This window comes from Phyllobates terribilis, unplaced genomic scaffold (assembly GCF_046119375.1).
Source record: "Phyllobates terribilis strain yellow unplaced genomic scaffold, ASM4611937v1 Scaffold_538__1_contigs__length_1162401, whole genome shotgun sequence".
Classification (NCBI taxonomy): Eukaryota; Metazoa; Chordata; class Amphibia; order Anura; family Dendrobatidae; genus Phyllobates; species Phyllobates terribilis.
In genome coordinates this window covers 253,194-269,962 of record NW_027363298.1, presented here as the reverse complement: position 1 = coordinate 269,962, position 16,769 = coordinate 253,194, and the positions used below count along the sequence as shown (strand labels likewise).

General features: G+C 44.9%; 13 non-coding genes across 13 annotated transcripts; all 13 read left to right on the top strand.

The window, feature by feature from the left end:
- Positions 1–521: 521 nt before the first annotated feature.
- Positions 522–712, top strand: LOC141231689 (U2 spliceosomal RNA). The gene has a single exon (XR_012298000.1). It is a non-coding gene; the product is annotated as a U2 spliceosomal RNA (small nuclear RNA).
- A 1,115-nt stretch (positions 713–1,827) lies between these two features.
- LOC141231986 (U2 spliceosomal RNA) lies at positions 1,828–2,018 on the top strand. Its single transcript, XR_012298255.1, has one exon. It is a non-coding gene; the product is annotated as a U2 spliceosomal RNA (small nuclear RNA).
- Positions 2,019–3,133: 1,115 nt separating this feature from the next.
- On the top strand, positions 3,134–3,324 carry LOC141231985 (U2 spliceosomal RNA). The gene has a single exon (XR_012298254.1). It is a non-coding gene; the product is annotated as a U2 spliceosomal RNA (small nuclear RNA).
- A 1,115-nt stretch (positions 3,325–4,439) lies between these two features.
- On the top strand, positions 4,440–4,630 carry LOC141231690 (U2 spliceosomal RNA). The gene has a single exon (XR_012298001.1). It is a non-coding gene; the product is annotated as a U2 spliceosomal RNA (small nuclear RNA).
- Positions 4,631–5,745: 1,115 nt separating this feature from the next.
- LOC141231688 (U2 spliceosomal RNA) lies at positions 5,746–5,936 on the top strand. Its single transcript, XR_012297999.1, has one exon. It is a non-coding gene; the product is annotated as a U2 spliceosomal RNA (small nuclear RNA).
- Positions 5,937–7,048: 1,112 nt separating this feature from the next.
- LOC141231801 (U2 spliceosomal RNA) lies at positions 7,049–7,238 on the top strand. The gene has a single exon (XR_012298111.1). It is a non-coding gene; the product is annotated as a U2 spliceosomal RNA (small nuclear RNA).
- A 1,115-nt stretch (positions 7,239–8,353) lies between these two features.
- On the top strand, positions 8,354–8,544 carry LOC141231984 (U2 spliceosomal RNA). Its single transcript, XR_012298253.1, has one exon. It is a non-coding gene; the product is annotated as a U2 spliceosomal RNA (small nuclear RNA).
- Positions 8,545–9,659: 1,115 nt separating this feature from the next.
- On the top strand, positions 9,660–9,850 carry LOC141231983 (U2 spliceosomal RNA). Its single transcript, XR_012298252.1, has one exon. It is a non-coding gene; the product is annotated as a U2 spliceosomal RNA (small nuclear RNA).
- A 1,115-nt stretch (positions 9,851–10,965) lies between these two features.
- Positions 10,966–11,156, top strand: LOC141231982 (U2 spliceosomal RNA). The gene has a single exon (XR_012298251.1). It is a non-coding gene; the product is annotated as a U2 spliceosomal RNA (small nuclear RNA).
- Positions 11,157–12,271: 1,115 nt separating this feature from the next.
- LOC141231739 (U2 spliceosomal RNA) lies at positions 12,272–12,462 on the top strand. The gene has a single exon (XR_012298050.1). It is a non-coding gene; the product is annotated as a U2 spliceosomal RNA (small nuclear RNA).
- Positions 12,463–13,577: 1,115 nt separating this feature from the next.
- LOC141231981 (U2 spliceosomal RNA) lies at positions 13,578–13,768 on the top strand. The gene has a single exon (XR_012298250.1). It is a non-coding gene; the product is annotated as a U2 spliceosomal RNA (small nuclear RNA).
- Positions 13,769–14,883: 1,115 nt separating this feature from the next.
- LOC141231980 (U2 spliceosomal RNA) lies at positions 14,884–15,074 on the top strand. The gene has a single exon (XR_012298249.1). It is a non-coding gene; the product is annotated as a U2 spliceosomal RNA (small nuclear RNA).
- A 1,115-nt stretch (positions 15,075–16,189) lies between these two features.
- LOC141231979 (U2 spliceosomal RNA) lies at positions 16,190–16,380 on the top strand. Its single transcript, XR_012298248.1, has one exon. It is a non-coding gene; the product is annotated as a U2 spliceosomal RNA (small nuclear RNA).
- The last annotated feature ends 389 nt before the right edge of the window (positions 16,381–16,769 follow it).

The window sequence follows — 16,769 nt, the reverse complement described above, 5'->3', positions numbered from 1 at the left end:
TTAAACTGTTGCTTATGGCGGTCTCTGTGAGCTTCTCAGCGACATTCAGCCAGCCAGGTATCCTGCCTGCAGTAGATGGAATGTGGCAATGGAACGCTGGCTGCGCGTGTCATAATAGGCTCTGAGCCTTTATATACCTGTGCACAGCAGCAGCCACCTTCAGTCTGCTGCTGGACAGCCAGCAGCAGCAGCAGCAGGAGAGGTATGTAATCAGGAGCCCTCCTGCTAAGGGTAGACAGCTGCTCGTTCCACCCCACCCCCCGCCTTAATTGGTTCTCCTCCCTTCCAACGGTGTTGAGGCGGGTGGGAACAGCAGGGGGTGAAGGTGCTGTGTTTAAAGAGGTGGAGTTATGCAGATCTAAAACGCGTGGATTGCAGCAGCAACAAGCCGAAAAGTGCAGGCATGTAAGGGATCTAGAGGTTGACAACATGTCTTCTTAACGGGAGTCCAGGAGCTCATCTCCACAAATGGACTTTTTAGGATCCTTGGGTGGCTCCGTAGTTTGAAACCAATTCTGGCTATCTCTTCTCGGCCTTTTGGCTAAGATCAAGTGTAGTATCTGTTCTTATCAGTTTAATATCTGATACGTCCCCTATCTGGGGACCATATATTAAATGGATTTTTAGAACAGGGAGATGGAAAAAGAGCTTGCTCTGTCCACTCCACGCATTGACCTGGTATTGCAGTATCTCCAGGACCGGTGCACCCCTTCTTTAATGCAGTTTCTAAAATCAGAAAGAATTGAATTCAATGTTTTTTGTTCATTTTGCTTGTTTGTCGGATTTTGGGATGGACTCTTTGGCTCTGCTTTTCTTCTCCTCATTGGATTTTTCATGTTCAAAGTTGCAGAAGTCAGATTACAAGCTCATTTTGGTTCAACTTCAGCAACTGTGCATTGCATTGCCATGTAATGTGATGCAATGCTATCTTTCTAGCTCTCCCTTTTTACTTCCTTTTGGATAAACAGACATATTAGGCAAGCATTTTGGAGCTTTCACCTAAATAACTACAGGTGGTGAGATAAGCTGCACAATATAATTGACCTTTCAGTATATTGTTGCACACACACCATCTATTTAGCAAATGCCCTTGTTATCAACAGCAGCCTTTTAAACTCACCTGAGCTAACAGGTATCTGCGCTGGTTACTCTGCTGCGCTTAAAATTTCTTTTTTGGTTTGCTACAATGCCTTTTCTGAAACGTTGTCTCCTTCTGCTGGAACACTGACTTCTTTCATTTAATGCCTGCAGACTATAAAAGAGAACCCAACCCAAAAAGTTTGGTTGATTAGTCTGTGGCATTCTGTTAAACTGTTGCTTATGGCGGTCTCTGTGAGCTTCTCAGCGACATTCAGCCAGCCAGGTATCCTGCCTGCAGTAGATGGAATGTGGCAATGGAACGCTGGCTGCGCGTGTCATAATAGGCTCTGAGCCTTTATATACCTGTGCACAGCAGCAGCCACCTTCAGTCTGCTGCTGGACAGCCAGCAGCAGCAGCAGCAGGAGAGGTATGTAATCAGGAGCCCTCCTGCTAAGGGTAGACAGCTGCTCGTTCCACCCCACCCCCCGCCTTAATTGGTTCTCCTCCCTTCCAACGGTGTTGAGGCGGGTGGGAACAGCAGGGGGTGAAGGTGCTGTGTTTAAAGAGGTGGAGTTATGCAGATCTAAAACGCGTGGATTGCAGCAGCAGCAAGCCGAAAAGTGCAGGCATGTAAGGGATCTAGAGGTTGACAACATGTCTTCTTAACGGGAGTCCAGGAGCTCATCTCCACAAATGGACTTTTTAGGATCCTTGGGTGGCTCCGTAGTTTGAAACCAATTCTGGTTATCGCTTCTCGGCCTTTTGGCTAAGATCAAGTGTAGTATCTGTTCTTATCAGTTTAATATCTGATACGTCCCCTATCTGGGGACCATATATTAAATGGATTTTTAGAACAGGGAGATGGAAAAAGAGCTTGCTCTGTCCACTCCACGCATTGACCTGGTATTGCAGTATCTCCAGGACCGGTGCACCCCTTCTTTAATGCAGTTTCTAAAATCAGAAAGAATTGAATTCAATGTTTTTTGTTCATTTTGCTTGTTTGTCGGATTTTGGGATGGACTCTTTGGCTCTGCTTTTCTTCTCCTCATTGGATTTTTCATGTTCAAAGTTGCAGAAGCCAGATTACAAGCTCATTTTGGTTCAACTTCAGCAACTGTGCATTGCATTGCCATGTAATGTGATGCAATGCTATCTTTCTAGCTCTCCCTTTTTACTTCCTTTTGGATAAACAGACATATTAGGCAAGCATTTTGGAGCTTTCACCTAAATAACTACAGGTGGTGAGATAAGCTGCACAATATAATTGACCTTTCAGTATATTGTTGCACACACACCATCTATTTAGCAAATGCCCTTGTTATCAACAGCAGCCTTTTAAACTCACCTGAGCTAACAGGTATGTGCGCTGGTTACTCTGCTGCGCTTAAAATTTCTTTTTTGGTTTGCTACAATGCCTTTTCTGAAACGTTGTCTCCTTCTGCTGGAACACTGACTTCTTTCATTTAATGCCTGCAGACTATAAAAGAGAACCCAACCCAAAAAGTTTGGTTGATAAGTCTGTGGCATTCTGTTAAACTGTTGCTTATGGCGGTCTCTGTGAGCTTCTCAGCGACATTCAGCCAGCCAGGTATCCTGCCTGCAGTAGATGGAATGTGGCAATGGAACGCTGGCTGCGCGTGTCATAATAGGCTCTGAGCCTTTATATACCTGTGCACAGCAGCAGCCACCTTCAGTCTGCTGCTGGACAGCCAGCAGCAGCAGCAGCAGGAGAGGTATGTAATCAGGAGCCCTCCTGCTAAGGGTAGACAGCTGCTCGTTCCACCCCACCCCCCGCCTTAATTGGTTCTCCTCCCTTCCAACGGTGTTGAGGCGGGTGGGAACAGCAGGGGGTGAAGGTGCTGTGTTTAAAGAGGTGGAGTTATGCAGATCTAAAACGCGTGGATTGCAGCAGCAGCAAGCCGAAAAGTGCAGGCATGTAAGGGATCTAGAGGTTGACAACATGTCTTCTTAACGGGAGTCCAGGAGCTCATCTCCACAAATGGACTTTTTAGGATCCTTGGGTGGCTCCGTAGTTTGAAACCAATTCTGGTTATCGCTTCTCGGCCTTTTGGCTAAGATCAAGTGTAGTATCTGTTCTTATCAGTTTAATATCTGATACGTCCCCTATCTGGGGACCATATATTAAATGGATTTTTAGAACAGGGAGATGGAAAAAGAGCTTGCTCTGTCCACTCCACGCATTGACCTGGTATTGCAGTATCTCCAGGACCGGTGCACCCCTTCTTTAATGCAGTTTCTAAAATCAGAAAGAATTGAATTCAATGTTTTTTGTTCATTTTGCTTGTTTGTCGGATTTTGGGATGGACTCTTTGGCTTTGCTTTTCTTCTCCTCATTGGATTTTTCATGTTCAAAGTTGCAGAAGCCAGATTACAAGCTCATTTTGGTTCAACTTCAGCAACTGTGCATTGCATTGCCATGTAATGTGATGCAATGCTATCTTTCTAGCTCTCCCTTTTTACTTCCTTTTGGATAAACAGACATATTAGGCAAGCATTTTGGAGCTTTCACCTAAATAACTACAGGTGGTGAGATAAGCTGCACAATATAATTGACCTTTCAGTATATTGTTGCACACACACCATCTATTTAGCAAATGCCCTTGTTATCAACAGCAGCCTTTTAAACTCACCTGAGCTAACAGGTATGTGCGCTGGTTACTCTGCTGCGCTTAAAATTTCTTTTTTGGTTTGCTACAATGCCTTTTCTGAAACGTTGTCTCCTTCTGCTGGAACACTGACTTCTTTCATTTAATGCCTGCAGACTATAAAAGAGAACCCAACCCAAAAAGTTTGGTTGATTAGTCTGTGGCATTCTGTTAAACTGTTGCTTATGGCGGTCTCTGTGAGCTTCTCAGCGACATTCAGCCAGCCAGGTATCCTGCCTGCAGTAGATGGAATGTGGCAATGGAACGCTGGCTGCGCGTGTCATAATAGGCTCTGAGCCTTTATATACCTGTGCACAGCAGCAGCCACCTTCAGTCTGCTGCTGGACAGCCAGCAGCAGCAGCAGCAGGAGAGGTATGTAATCAGGAGCCCTCCTGCTAAGGGTAGACAGCTGCTCGTTCCACCCCACCCCCCGCCTTAATTGGTTCTCCTCCCTTCCAACGGTGTTGAGGCGGGTGGGAACAGCAGGGGGTGAAGGTGCTGTGTTTAAAGAGGTGGAGTTATGCAGATCTAAAACGCGTGGATTGCAGCAGCAGCAAGCCGAAAAGTGCAGGCATGTAAGGGATCTAGAGGTTGACAACATGTCTTCTTAACGGGAGTCCAGGAGCTCATCTCCACAAATGGACTTTTTAGGATCCTTGGGTGGCTCCGTAGTTTGAAACCAATTCTGGTTATCGCTTCTCGGCCTTTTGGCTAAGATCAAGTGTAGTATCTGTTCTTATCAGTTTAATATCTGATACGTCCCCTATCTGGGGACCATATATTAAATGGATTTTTAGAACAGGGAGATGGAAAAAGAGCTTGCTCTGTCCACTCCACGCATTGACCTGGTATTGCAGTATCTCCAGGACCGGTGCAACCCTTCTTTAATGCAGTTTCTAAAATCAGAAAGAATTGAATTCAATGTTTTTTGTTCATTTTGCTTGTTTGTCGGATTTTGGGATGGACTCTTTGGCTCTGCTTTTCTTCTCCTCATTGGATTTTTCATGTTCAAAGTTGCAGAATCCAGATTACAAGCTCATTTTGGTTCAACTTCAGCAACTGTGCATTGCATTGCCATGTAATGTGATGCAATGCTATCTTTCTAGCTCTCCCTCTTTACTTCCTTTTGGATAAACAGACATATTAGGCAAGCATTTTGGAGCTTTCACCTAAATAACTACAGGTGGTGAGATAAGCTGCACAATATAATTGACCTTTCAGTATATTGTTGCACACACACCATCTATTTAGCAAATGCCCTTGTTATCAACAGCAGCCTTTTAAACTCACCTGAGCTAACAGGTATGTGCGCTGGTTACTCTGCTGCGCTTAAAATTTCTTTTTTGGTTTGCTACAATGCCTTTTCTGAAACGTTGTCTCCTTCTGCTGGAACACTGACTTCTTTCATTTAATGCCTGCAGACTATAAAAGAGAACCCAACCCAAAAAGTTTGGTTGATAAGTCTGTGGCATTCTGTTAAACTGTTGCTTATGGCGGTCTCTGTGAGCTTCTCAGCGACATTCAGCCAGCCAGGTATCCTGCCTGCAGTAGATGGAATGTGGCAATGGAACGCTGGCTGCGCGTGTCATAATAGGCTCTGAGCCTTTATATACCTGTGCACAGCAGCAGCCACCTTCAGTCTGCTGCTGGACAGCCAGCAGCAGCAGCAGCAGGAGAGGTATGTAATCAGGAGCCCTCCTGCTAAGGGTAGACAGCTGCTCGTTCCACCCCACCCCCCGCCTTAATTGGTTCTCCTCCCTTCCAACGGTGTTGAGGCGGGTGGGAACAGCAGGGGGTGAAGGTGCTGTGTTTAAAGAGGTGGAGTTATGCAGATCTAAAACGCGTGGATTGCAGCAGCAGCAAGCCGAAAAGTGCAGGCATGTAAGGGATCTAGAGGTTGACAACATGTCTTCTTAACGGGAGTCCAGGAGCTCATCTCCACAAATGGACTTTTTAGGATCCTTGGGTGGCTCCGTAGTTTGAAACCAATTCTGGTTATCGCTTCTTGGCCTTTTGGCTAAGATCAAGTGTAGTATCTGTTCTTATCAGTTTAATATCTGATACGTCCCCTATCTGGGGACCATATATTAAATGGATTTTTAGAACAGGGAGATGGAAAAAGAGCTTGCTCTGTCCACTCCACGCATTGACCTGGTATTGCAGTATCTCCAGGACCGGTGCACCCCTTCTTTAATGCAGTTTCTAAAATCAGAAAGAATTGAATTCAATGTTTTTTGTTCATTTTGCTTGTTTGTCGGATTTTGGGATGGACTCTTTGGCTCTGCTTTTCTTCTCCTCATTGGATTTTTCATGTTCAAAGTTGCAGAAGCCAGATTACAAGCTCATTTTGGTTCAACTTCAGCAACTGTGCATTGCATTGCCATGTAATGTGATGCAATGCTATCTTTCTAGCTCTCCCTTTTTACTTCCTTTTGGATAAACAGACATATTAGGCAAGCATTTTGGAGCTTTCACCTAAATAACTACAGGTGGTGAGATAAGCTGCACAATATAATTGACCTTTCAGTATATTGTTGCACACACACCATCTATTTAGCAAATGCCCTTGTTATCAACAGCAGCCTTTTAAACTCACCTGAGCTAACAGGTATGTGCGCTGGTTACTCTGCTGCGCTTAAAATTTCTTTTTTGGTTTGCTACAATGCCTTTTCTGAAACGTTGTCTCCTTCTGCTGGAACACTGACTTCTTTCATTTAATGCCTGCAGACTATAAAAGAGAACCCAACCCAAAAAGTTTGGTTGATTAGTCTGGGGCATTCTGTTAAACTGTTGCTTATGGCGGTCTCTGTGAGCTTCTCAGCGACATTCAGCCAGCCAGGTATCCTGCCTGCAGTAGATGGAATGTGGCAATGGAACGCTGGCTGCGCGTGTCATAATAGGCTCTGAGCCTTTATATACCTGTGCACAGCAGCAGCCACCTTCAGTCTGCTGCTGGACAGCCAGCAGCAGCAGCAGGAGAGGTATGTAATCAGGAGCCCTCCTGCTAAGGGTAGACAGCTGCTCGTTCCACCCCACCCCCCGCCTTAATTGGTTCTCCTCCCTTCCAACGGTGTTGAGGCGGGTGGGAACAGCAGGGGGTGAAGGTGCTGTGTTTAAAGAGGTGGAGTTATGCAGATCTAAAACGCGTGGATTGCAGCAGCAGCAAGCCGAAAATTGCAGGCATGTAAGGGATCTAGAGGTTGACAACATGTCTTCTTAACGGGAGTCCAGGAGCTCATCTCCACAAATGGACTTTTTAGGATCCTTGGGTGGCTCCGTAGTTTGAAAGCAATTCTGGTTATCGCTTCTCGGCCTTTTGGCTAAGATCAAGTGTAGTATCTGTTCTTATCAGTTTAATATCTGATACGTCCCCTATCTGGGGACCATATATTAAATGGATTTTTAGAACAGGGAGATGGAAAAAGAGCTTGCTCTGTCCACTCCAGCATTGACCTGCTATTGCAGTATCTCCAGGACCGGTGCACCCCTTCTTTAATGCAGTTTCTAAAATCAGAAAGAATTGAATTCAATGTTTTTTGTTCATTTTGCTTGTTTGTCGGATTTTGGGATGGACTCTTTGGCTCTGCTTTTCTTCTCCTCATTGGATTTTTCATGTTCAAAGTTGCAGAAGCCAGATTACAAGCTCATTTTGGTTCAACTTCAGCAACTGTGCATTGCATTGCCATGTAATGTGATGCAATGCTATCTTTCTAGCTCTCCCTTTTTACTTCCTTTTGGATAAACAGACATATTAGGCAAGCATTTTGGAGCTTTCACCTAAATAACTACAGGTGGTGAGATAAGCTGCACAATATAATTGACCTTTCAGTATATTGTTGCACACACACCATCTATTTAGCAAATGCCCTTGTTATCAACAGCAGCCTTTTAAACTCACCTGAGCTAACAGGTATGTGCGCTGGTTACTCTGCTGCGCTTAAAATTTCTTTTTTGGTTTGCTACAATGCCTTTTCTGAAACGTTGTCTCCTTCTGCTGGAACACTGACTTCTTTCATTTAATGCCTGCAGACTATAAAAGAGAACCCAACCCAAAAAGTTTGGTTGATTAGTCTGTGGCATTCTGTTAAACTGTTGCTTATGGCGGTCTCTGTGAGCTTCTCAGCGACATTCAGCCAGCCAGGTATCCTGCCTGCAGTAGATGGAATGTGGCAATGGAACGCTGGCTGCGCGTGTCATAATAGGCTCTGAGCCTTTATATACCTGTGCACAGCAGCAGCCACCTTCAGTCTGCTGCTGGACAGCCAGCAGCAGCAGCAGCAGGAGAGGTATGTAATCAGGAGCCCTCCTGCTAAGGGTAGACAGCTGCTCGTTCCACCCCACCCCCCGCCTTAATTGGTTCTCCTCCCTTCCAACGGTGTTGAGGCGGGTGGGAACAGCAGGGGGTGAAGGTGCTGTGTTTAAAGAGGTGGAGTTATGCAGATCTAAAACGCGTGGATTGCAGCAGCAGCAAGCCGAAAAGTGCAGGCATGTAAGGGATCTAGAGGTTGACAACATGTCTTCTTAACGGGAGTCCAGGAGCTCATCTCCACAAAAGGACTTTTTAGGATCCTTGGGTGGCTCCGTAGTTTGAAACCAATTCTGGTTATCGCTTCTCGGCCTTTTGGCTAAGATCAAGTGTAGTATCTGTTCTTATCAGTTTAATATCTGATACGTCCCCTATCTGGGGACCATATATTAAATGGATTTTTAGAACAGGGAGATGGAAAAAGAGCTTGCTCTGTCCACTCCACGCATTGACCTGGTATTGCAGTATCTCCAGGACCGGTGCACCCCTTCTTTAATGCAGTTTCTAAAATCAGAAAGAATTGAATTCAATGTTTTTTGTTCATTTTGCTTGTTTGTCGGATTTTGGGATGGACTCTTTGGCTCTGCTTTTCTTCTCCTCATTGGATTTTTCATTTTCAAAGTTGCAGAAGCCAGATTACAAGCTCATTTTGGTTCAACTTCAGCAACTGTGCATTGCATTGCCATGTAATGTGATGCAATGCTATCTTTCTAGCTCTCCCTTTTTACTTCCTTTTGGATAAACAGACATATTAGGCAAGCATTTTGGAGCTTTCACCTAAATAACTACAGGTGGTGAGATAAGCTGCACAATATAATTGACCTTTCAGTATATTGTTGCACACACACCATCTATTTAGCAAATGCCCTTGTTATCAACAGCAGCCTTTTAAACTCACCTGAGCTAACAGGTATGTGCGCTGGTTACTCTGCTGCGCTTAAAATTTCTTTTTTGGTTTGCTACAATGCCTTTTCTGAAACGTTGTCTCCTTCTGCTGGAACACTGACTTCTTTCATTTAATGCCTGCAGACTATAAAAGAGAACCCAACCCAAAAAGTTTGGTTGATTAGTCTGTGGCATTCTGTTAAACTGTTGCTTATGGCGGTCTCTGTGAGCTTCTCAGCGACATTCAGCCAGCCAGGTATCCTGCCTGCAGTAGATGGAATGTGGCAATGGAACGCTGGCTGCGCGTGTCATAATAGGCTCTGAGCCTTTATATACCTGTGCACAGCAGCAGCCACCTTCAGTCTGCTGCTGGACAGCCAGCAGCAGCAGCAGCAGGAGAGGTATGTAATCAGGAGCCCTCCTGCTAAGGGTAGACAGCTGCTCGTTCCACCCCACCCCCCGCCTTAATTGGTTCTCCTCCCTTCCAACGGTGTTGAGGCGGGTGGGAACAGCAGGGGGTGAAGGTGCTGTGTTTAAAGAGGTGGAGTTATGCAGATCTAAAACGCGTGGATTGCAGCAGCAGCAAGCCGAAAAGTGCAGGCATGTAAGGGATCTAGAGGTTGACAACATGTCTTCTTAACGGGAGTCCAGGAGCTCATCTCCACAAATGGACTTTTTAGGATCCTTGGGTGGCTCCGTAGTTTGAAACCAATTCTGGTTATCGCTTCTCGGCCTTTTGGCTAAGATCAAGTGTAGTATCTGTTCTTATCAGTTTAATATCTGATACGTCCCCTATCTGGGGACCATATATTAAATGGATTTTTAGAACAGGGAGATGGAAAAAGAGCTTGCTCTGTCCACTCCACGCATTGACCTGGTATTGCAGTATCTCCAGGACCGGTGCACCCCTTCTTTAATGCAGTTTCTAAAATCAGAAAGAATTGAATTCAATGTTTTTTGTTCATTTTGCTTGTTTGTCGGATTTTGGGATGGACTCTTTGGCTCTGCTTTTCTTCTCCTCATTGGATTTTTCATGTTCAAAGTTGCAGAAGCCAGATTACAAGCTCATTTTGGTTCAACTTCAGCAACTGTGCATTGCATTGCCATGTAATGTGATGCAATGCTATCTTTCTAGCTCTCCCTTTTTACTTCCTTTTGGATAAACAGACATATTAGGCAAGCATTTTGGAGCTTTCACCTAAATAACTACAGGTGGTGAGATAAGCTGCACAATATAATTGACCTTTCAGTATATTGTTGCACACACACCATCTATTTAGCAAATGCCCTTGTTATCAACAGCAGCCTTTTAAACTCACCTGAGCTAACAGGTATGTGCGCTGGTTACTCTGCTGCGCTTAAAATTTCTTTTTTGGTTTGCTACAATGCCTTTTCTGAAACGTTGTCTCCTTCTGCTGGAACACTGACTTCTTTCATTTAATGCCTGCAGACTATAAAAGAGAACCCAACCCAAAAAGTTTGGTTGATTAGTCTGTGGCATTCTGTTAAACTGTTGCTTATGGCGGTCTCTGTGAGCTTCTCAGCGACATTCAGCCAGCCAGGTATCCTGCCTGCAGTAGATGGAATGTGGCAATGTAACGCTGGCTGCGCGTGTCATAATAGGCTCTGAGCCTTTATATACCTGTGCACAGCAGCAGCCACCTTCAGTCTGCTGCTGGACAGCCAGCAGCAGCAGCAGCAGGAGAGGTATGTAATCAGGAGCCCTCCTGCTAAGGGTAGACAGCTGCTCGTTCCACCCCACCCCCCGCCTTAATTGGTTCTCCTCCCTTCCAACGGTGTTGAGGCGGGTGGGAACAGCAGGGGGTGAAGGTGCTGTGTTTAAAGAGGTGGAGTTATGCAGATCTAAAACGCGTGGATTGCAGCAGCAGCAAGCCGAAAAGTGCAGGCATGTAAGGGATCTAGAGGTTGACAACATGTCTTCTTAACGGGAGTCCAGGAGCTCATCTCCACAAATGGACTTTTTAGGATCCTTGGGTGGCTCCGTAGTTTGAAACCAATTCTGGTTATCGCTTCTCGGCCTTTTGGCTAAGATCAAGTGTAGTATCTGTTCTTATCAGTTTAATATCTGATACGTCCCCTATCTGGGGACCATATATTAAATGGATTTTTAGAACAGGGAGATGGAAAAAGAGCTTGCTCTGTCCACTCCACGCATTGACCTGGTATTGCAGTATCTCCAGGACCGGTGCACCCCTTCTTTAATGCAGTTTCTAAAATCAGAAAGAATTGAATTCAATGTTTTTTGTTCATTTTGCTTGTTTGTCGGATTTTGGGATGGACTCTTTGGCTCTGCTTTTCTTCTCCTCATTGGATTTTTCATGTTCAAAGTTGCAGAAGCCAGATTACAAGCTCATTTTGGTTCAACTTCAGCAACTGTGCATTGCATTGCCATGTAATGTGATGCAATGCTATCTTTCTAGCTCTCCCTTTTTACTTCCTTTTGGATAAACAGACATATTAGGCAAGCATTTTGGAGCTTTCACCTAAATAACTACAGGTGGTGAGATAAGCTGCACAATATAATTGACCTTTCAGTATATTGTTGCACACACACCATCTATTTAGCAAATGCCCTTGTTATCAACAGCAGCCTTTTAAACTCACCTGAGCTAACAGGTATGTGCGCTGGTTACTCTGCTGCGCTTAAAATTTCTTTTTTGGTTTGCTACAATGCCTTTTCTGAAACGTTGTCTCCTTCTGCTGGAACACTGACTTCTTTCATTTAATGCCTGCAGACTATAAAAGAGAACCCAACCCAAAAAGTTTGGTTGATTAGTCTGTGGCATTCTGTTAAACTGTTGCTTATGGCGGTCTCTGTGAGCTTCTCAGCGACATTCAGCCAGCCAGGTATCCTGCCTGCAGTAGATGGAATGTGGCAATGGAACGCTGGCTGCGCGTGTCATAATAGGCTCTGAGCCTTTATATATCTGTGCACAGCAGCAGCCACCTTCAGTCTGCTGCTGGACAGCCAGCAGCAGCAGCAGCAGGAGAGGTATGTAATCAGGAGCCCTCCTGCTAAGGGTAGACAGCTGCTCGTTCCACCCCACCCCCCGCCTTAATTGGTTCTCCTCCCTTCCAACGGTGTTGAGGCGGGTGGGAACAGCAGGGGGTGAAGGTGCTGTGTTTAAAGAGGTGGAGTTATGCAGATCTAAAACGCGTGGATTGCAGCAGCAGCAAGCCGAAAAGTGCAGGCATGTAAGGGATCTAGAGGTTGACAACATGTCTTCTTAACGGGAGTCCAGGAGCTCATCTCCACAAATGGACTTTTTAGGATCCTTGGGTGGCTCCGTAGTTTGAAACCAATTCTGGTTATCGCTTCTCGGCCTTTTGGCTAAGATCAAGTGTAGTATCTGTTCTTATCAGTTTAATATCTGATACGTCCCCTATCTGGGGACCATATATTAAATGGATTTTTAGAACAGGGAGATGGAAAAAGAGCTTGCTCTGTCCACTCCACGCATTTACCTGGTATTGCAGTATCTCCAGGACCGGTGCACCCCTTCTTTAATGCAGTTTCTAAAATCAGAAAGAATTGAATTCAATGTTTTTTGTTCATTTTGCTTGTTTGTCGGATTTTGGGATGGACTCTTTGGCTCTGCTTTTCTTCTCCTCATTGGATTTTTCATGTTCAAAGTTGCAGAAGCCAGATTACAAGCTCATTTTGGTTCAACTTCAGCAACTGTGCATTGCATTGCCATGTAATGTGATGCAATGCTATCTTTCTAGCTCTCCCTTTTTACTTCCTTTTGGATAAACAGACATATTAGGCAAGCATTTTGGAGCTTTCACCTAAATAACTACAGGTGGTGAGATAAGCTGCACAATATAATTGACCTTTCAGTATATTGTTGCACACACACCATCTATTTAGCAAATGCCCTTGTTATCAACAGCAGCCTTTTAAACTCACCTGAGCTAACAGGTATGTGCGCTGGTTACTCTGCTGCGCTTAAAATTTCTTTTTTGGTTTGCTACAATGCCTTTTCTGAAACGTTGTCTCCTTCTGCTGGAACACTGACTTCTTTCATTTAATGCCTGCAGACTATAAAAGAGAACCCAACCCAAAAAGTTTGGTTGATTAGTCTGTGGCATTCTGCTAAACTGTTGCTTATGGCGGTCTCTGTGAGCTTCTCAGCGACATTCAGCCAGCCAGGTATCCTGCCTGCAGTAGATGGAATGTGGCAATGGAACGCTGGCTGCGCGTGTCATAATAGGCTCTGAGCCTTTATATACCTGTGCACAGCAGCAGCCACCTTCAGTCTGCTGCTGGACAGCCAGCAGCAGCAGCAGCAGGAGAGGTATGTAATCAGGAGCCCTCCTGCTAAGGGTAGACAGCTGCTCGTTCCACCCCACCCCCCGCCTTAATTGGTTCTCCTCCCTTCCAACGGTGTTGAGGCGGGTGGGAACAGCAGGGGGTGAAGGTGCTGTGTTTAAAGAGGTGGAGTTATGCAGATCTAAAACGCGTGGATTGCAGCAGCAGCAAGCCGAAAAGTGCAGGCATGTAAGGGATCTAGAGGTTGACAACATGTCTTCTTAACGGGAGTCCAGGAGCTCATCTCCACAAATGGACTTTTTAGGATCCTTGGGTGGCTCCGTAGTTTGAAACCAATTCTGGTTATCGCTTCTCGGCCTTTTGGCTAAGATCAAGTGTAGTATCTGTTCTTATCAGTTTAATATCTGATACGTCCCCTATCTGGGGACCATATATTAAATGGATTTTTAGAACAGGGAGATGGAAAAAGAGCTTGCTCTGTCCACTCCACGCATTGACCTGGTATTGCAGTATCTCCAGGACCGGTGCACCCCTTCTTTAATGCAGTTTCTAAAATCAGAAAGAATTGAATTCAATGTTTTTTGTTCATTTTGCTTGTTTGTCGGATTTTGGGATGGACTCTTTGGCTCTGCTTTTCTTCTCCTCATTGGATTTTTCATGTTCAAAGTTGCAGAAGCCAGATTACAAGCTCATTTTGGTTCAACTTCAGCAACTGTGCATTGCATTGCCATGTAATGTGATGCAATGCTATCTTTCTAGCTCTCCCTTTTTACTTCCTTTTGGATAAACAGACATATTAGGCAAGCATTTTGGAGCTTTCACCTAAATAACTACAGGTGGTGAGATAAGCTGCACAATATAATTGACCTTTCAGTATATTGTTGCACACACACCATCTATTTAGCAAATGCCCTTGTTATCAACAGCAGCCTTTTAAACTCACCTGAGCTAACAGGTATGTGCGCTGGTTACTCTGCTGCGCTTAAAATTTCTTTTTTGGTTTGCTACAATGCCTTTTCTGAAACGTTGTCTCCTTCTGCTGGAACACTGACTTCTTTCATTTAATGCCTGCAGACTATAAAAGAGAACCCAACCCAAAAAGTTTGGTTGATTAGTCTGTGGCATTCTGTTAAACTGTTGCTTATGGCGGTCTCTGTGAGCTTCTCAGCGACATTCAGCCAGCCAGGTATCCTGCCTGCAGTAGATGGAATGTGGCAATGGAACGCTGGCTGCGCGTGTCATAATAGGCTCTGAGCCTTTATATACCTGTGCACAGCAGCAGCCACCTTCAGTCTGCTGCTGGACAGCCAGCAGCAGCAGCAGCAGGAGAGGTATGTAATCAGGAGCCCTCCTGCTAAGGGTAGACAGCTGCTCGTTCCACCCCACCCCCCGCCTTAATTGGTTCTCCTCCCTTCCAACGGTGTTGAGGCGGGTGGGAACAGCAGGGGGTGAAGGTGCTGTGTTTAAAGAGGTGGAGTTATGCAGATCTAAAACGCGTGGATTGCAGCAGCAGCAAGCCGAAAAGTGCAGGCATGTAAGGGATCTAGAGGTTGACAACATGTCTTCTTAACGGGAGTCCAGGAGCTCATCTCCACAAATGGACTTTTTAGGATCCTTGGGTGGCTCCGTAGTTTGAAACCAATTCTGGTTATCGCTTCTCGGCCTTTTGGCTAAGATCAAGTGTAGTATCTGTTCTTATCAGTTTAATATCTGATACGTCCCCTATCTGGGGACCATATATTAAATGGATTTTTAGAACAGGGAGATGGAAAAAGAGCTTGCTCTGTCCACTCCACGCATTGACCTGGTATTGCAGTATCTCCAGGACCGGTGCACCCCTTCTTTAATGCAGTTTCTAAAATCAGAAAGAATTGAATTCAATGTTTTTTGTTCATTTTGCTTGTTTGTCGGATTTTGGGATGGACTCTTTGGCTCTGCTTTTCTTCTCCTCATTGGATTTTTCATGTTCAAAGTTGCAGAAGCCAGATTACAAGCTCATTTTGGTTCAACTTCAGCAACTGTGCATTGCATTGCCATGTAATGTGATGCAATGCTATCTTTCTAGCTCTCCCTTTTTACTTCCATTTGGATAAACAGACATATTAGGCAAGCATTTTGGAGCTTTCACCTAAATAACTACAGGTGGTGAGATAAGCTGCACAATATAATTGACCTTTCAGTATATTGTTGCACACACACCATCTATTTAGCAAATGCCCTTGTTATCAACAGCAGCCTTTTAAACTCACCTGAGCTAACAGGTATGTGCGCTGGTTACTCTGCTGCGCTTAAAATTTCTTTTTTGGTTTGCTACAATGCCTTTTCTGAAACGTTGTCTCCTTCTGCTGGAACACTGACTTCTTTCATTTAATGCCTGCAGACTATAAAAGAGAACCCAACCCAAAAAGTTTGGTTGATTAGTCTGTGGCATTCTGTTAAACTGTTGCTTATGGCGGTCTCTGTGAGCTTCTCAGCGACATTCAGCCAGCCAGGTATCCTGCCTGCAGTAGATGGAATGTGGCAATGGAACGCTGGCTGCGCGTGTCATAATAGGCTCTGAGCCTTTATATACCTGTGCACAGCAGCAGCCACCTTCAGTCTGCTGCTGGACAGCCAGCAGCAGCAGCAGCAGGAGAGGTATGTAATCAGGAGCCCTCCTGCTAAGGGTAGACAGCTGCTCGTTCCACCCCACCCCCCGCCTTAATTGGTTCTCCTCCCTTCCAACGGTGTTGAGGCGGGTGGGAACAGCAGGGGGTGAAGGTGCTGTGTTTAAAGAGGTGGAGTTATGCAGATCTAAAACGCGTGGATTGCAGCAGCAGCAAGCCGAAAAGTGCAGGCATGTAAGGGATCTAGAGGTTGACAACATGTCTTCTTAACGGGAGTCCAGGAGCTCATCTCCACAAATGGACTTTTTAAGATCCTTGGGTGGCTCCGTAGTTTGAAACCAATTCTGGTTATCGCTTCTCGGCCTTTTGGCTAAGATCAAGTGTAGTATCTGTTCTTATCAGTTTAATATCTGATACGTCCCCTATCTGGGGACCATATATTAAATGGATTTTTAGAACAGGGAGATGGAAAAAGAGCTTGCTCTGTCCACTCCACGCATTGACCTGGTATTGCAGTATCTCCAGGACCGGTGCACCCCTTCTTTAATGCAGTTTCTAAAATCAGAAAGAATTGAATTCAATGTTTTTTGTTCATTTTGCTTGTTTGTCGGATTTTGGGATGGACTCTTTGGCTCTGCTTTTCTTCTCCTCATTGGATTTTTCATGTTCAAAGTTGCAGAAGCCAGATTACAAGCTCATTTTGGTTCAACTTCAGCAACTGTGCATTGCATTGCCATGTAATGTGATGCAATGCTATCTTTCTAGCTCTCCCTTTTTACTTCCTTTTGGATAAACAGACATATTAGGCAAGCATTTTGGAGCTTTCACCTAAATAACTACAGGTGGTGAGATAAGCTGCACAATATAATTGACCTTTCAGTATATTGTTGCACACACACCATCTATTTAGCAAATGCCCTTGTTATCAAC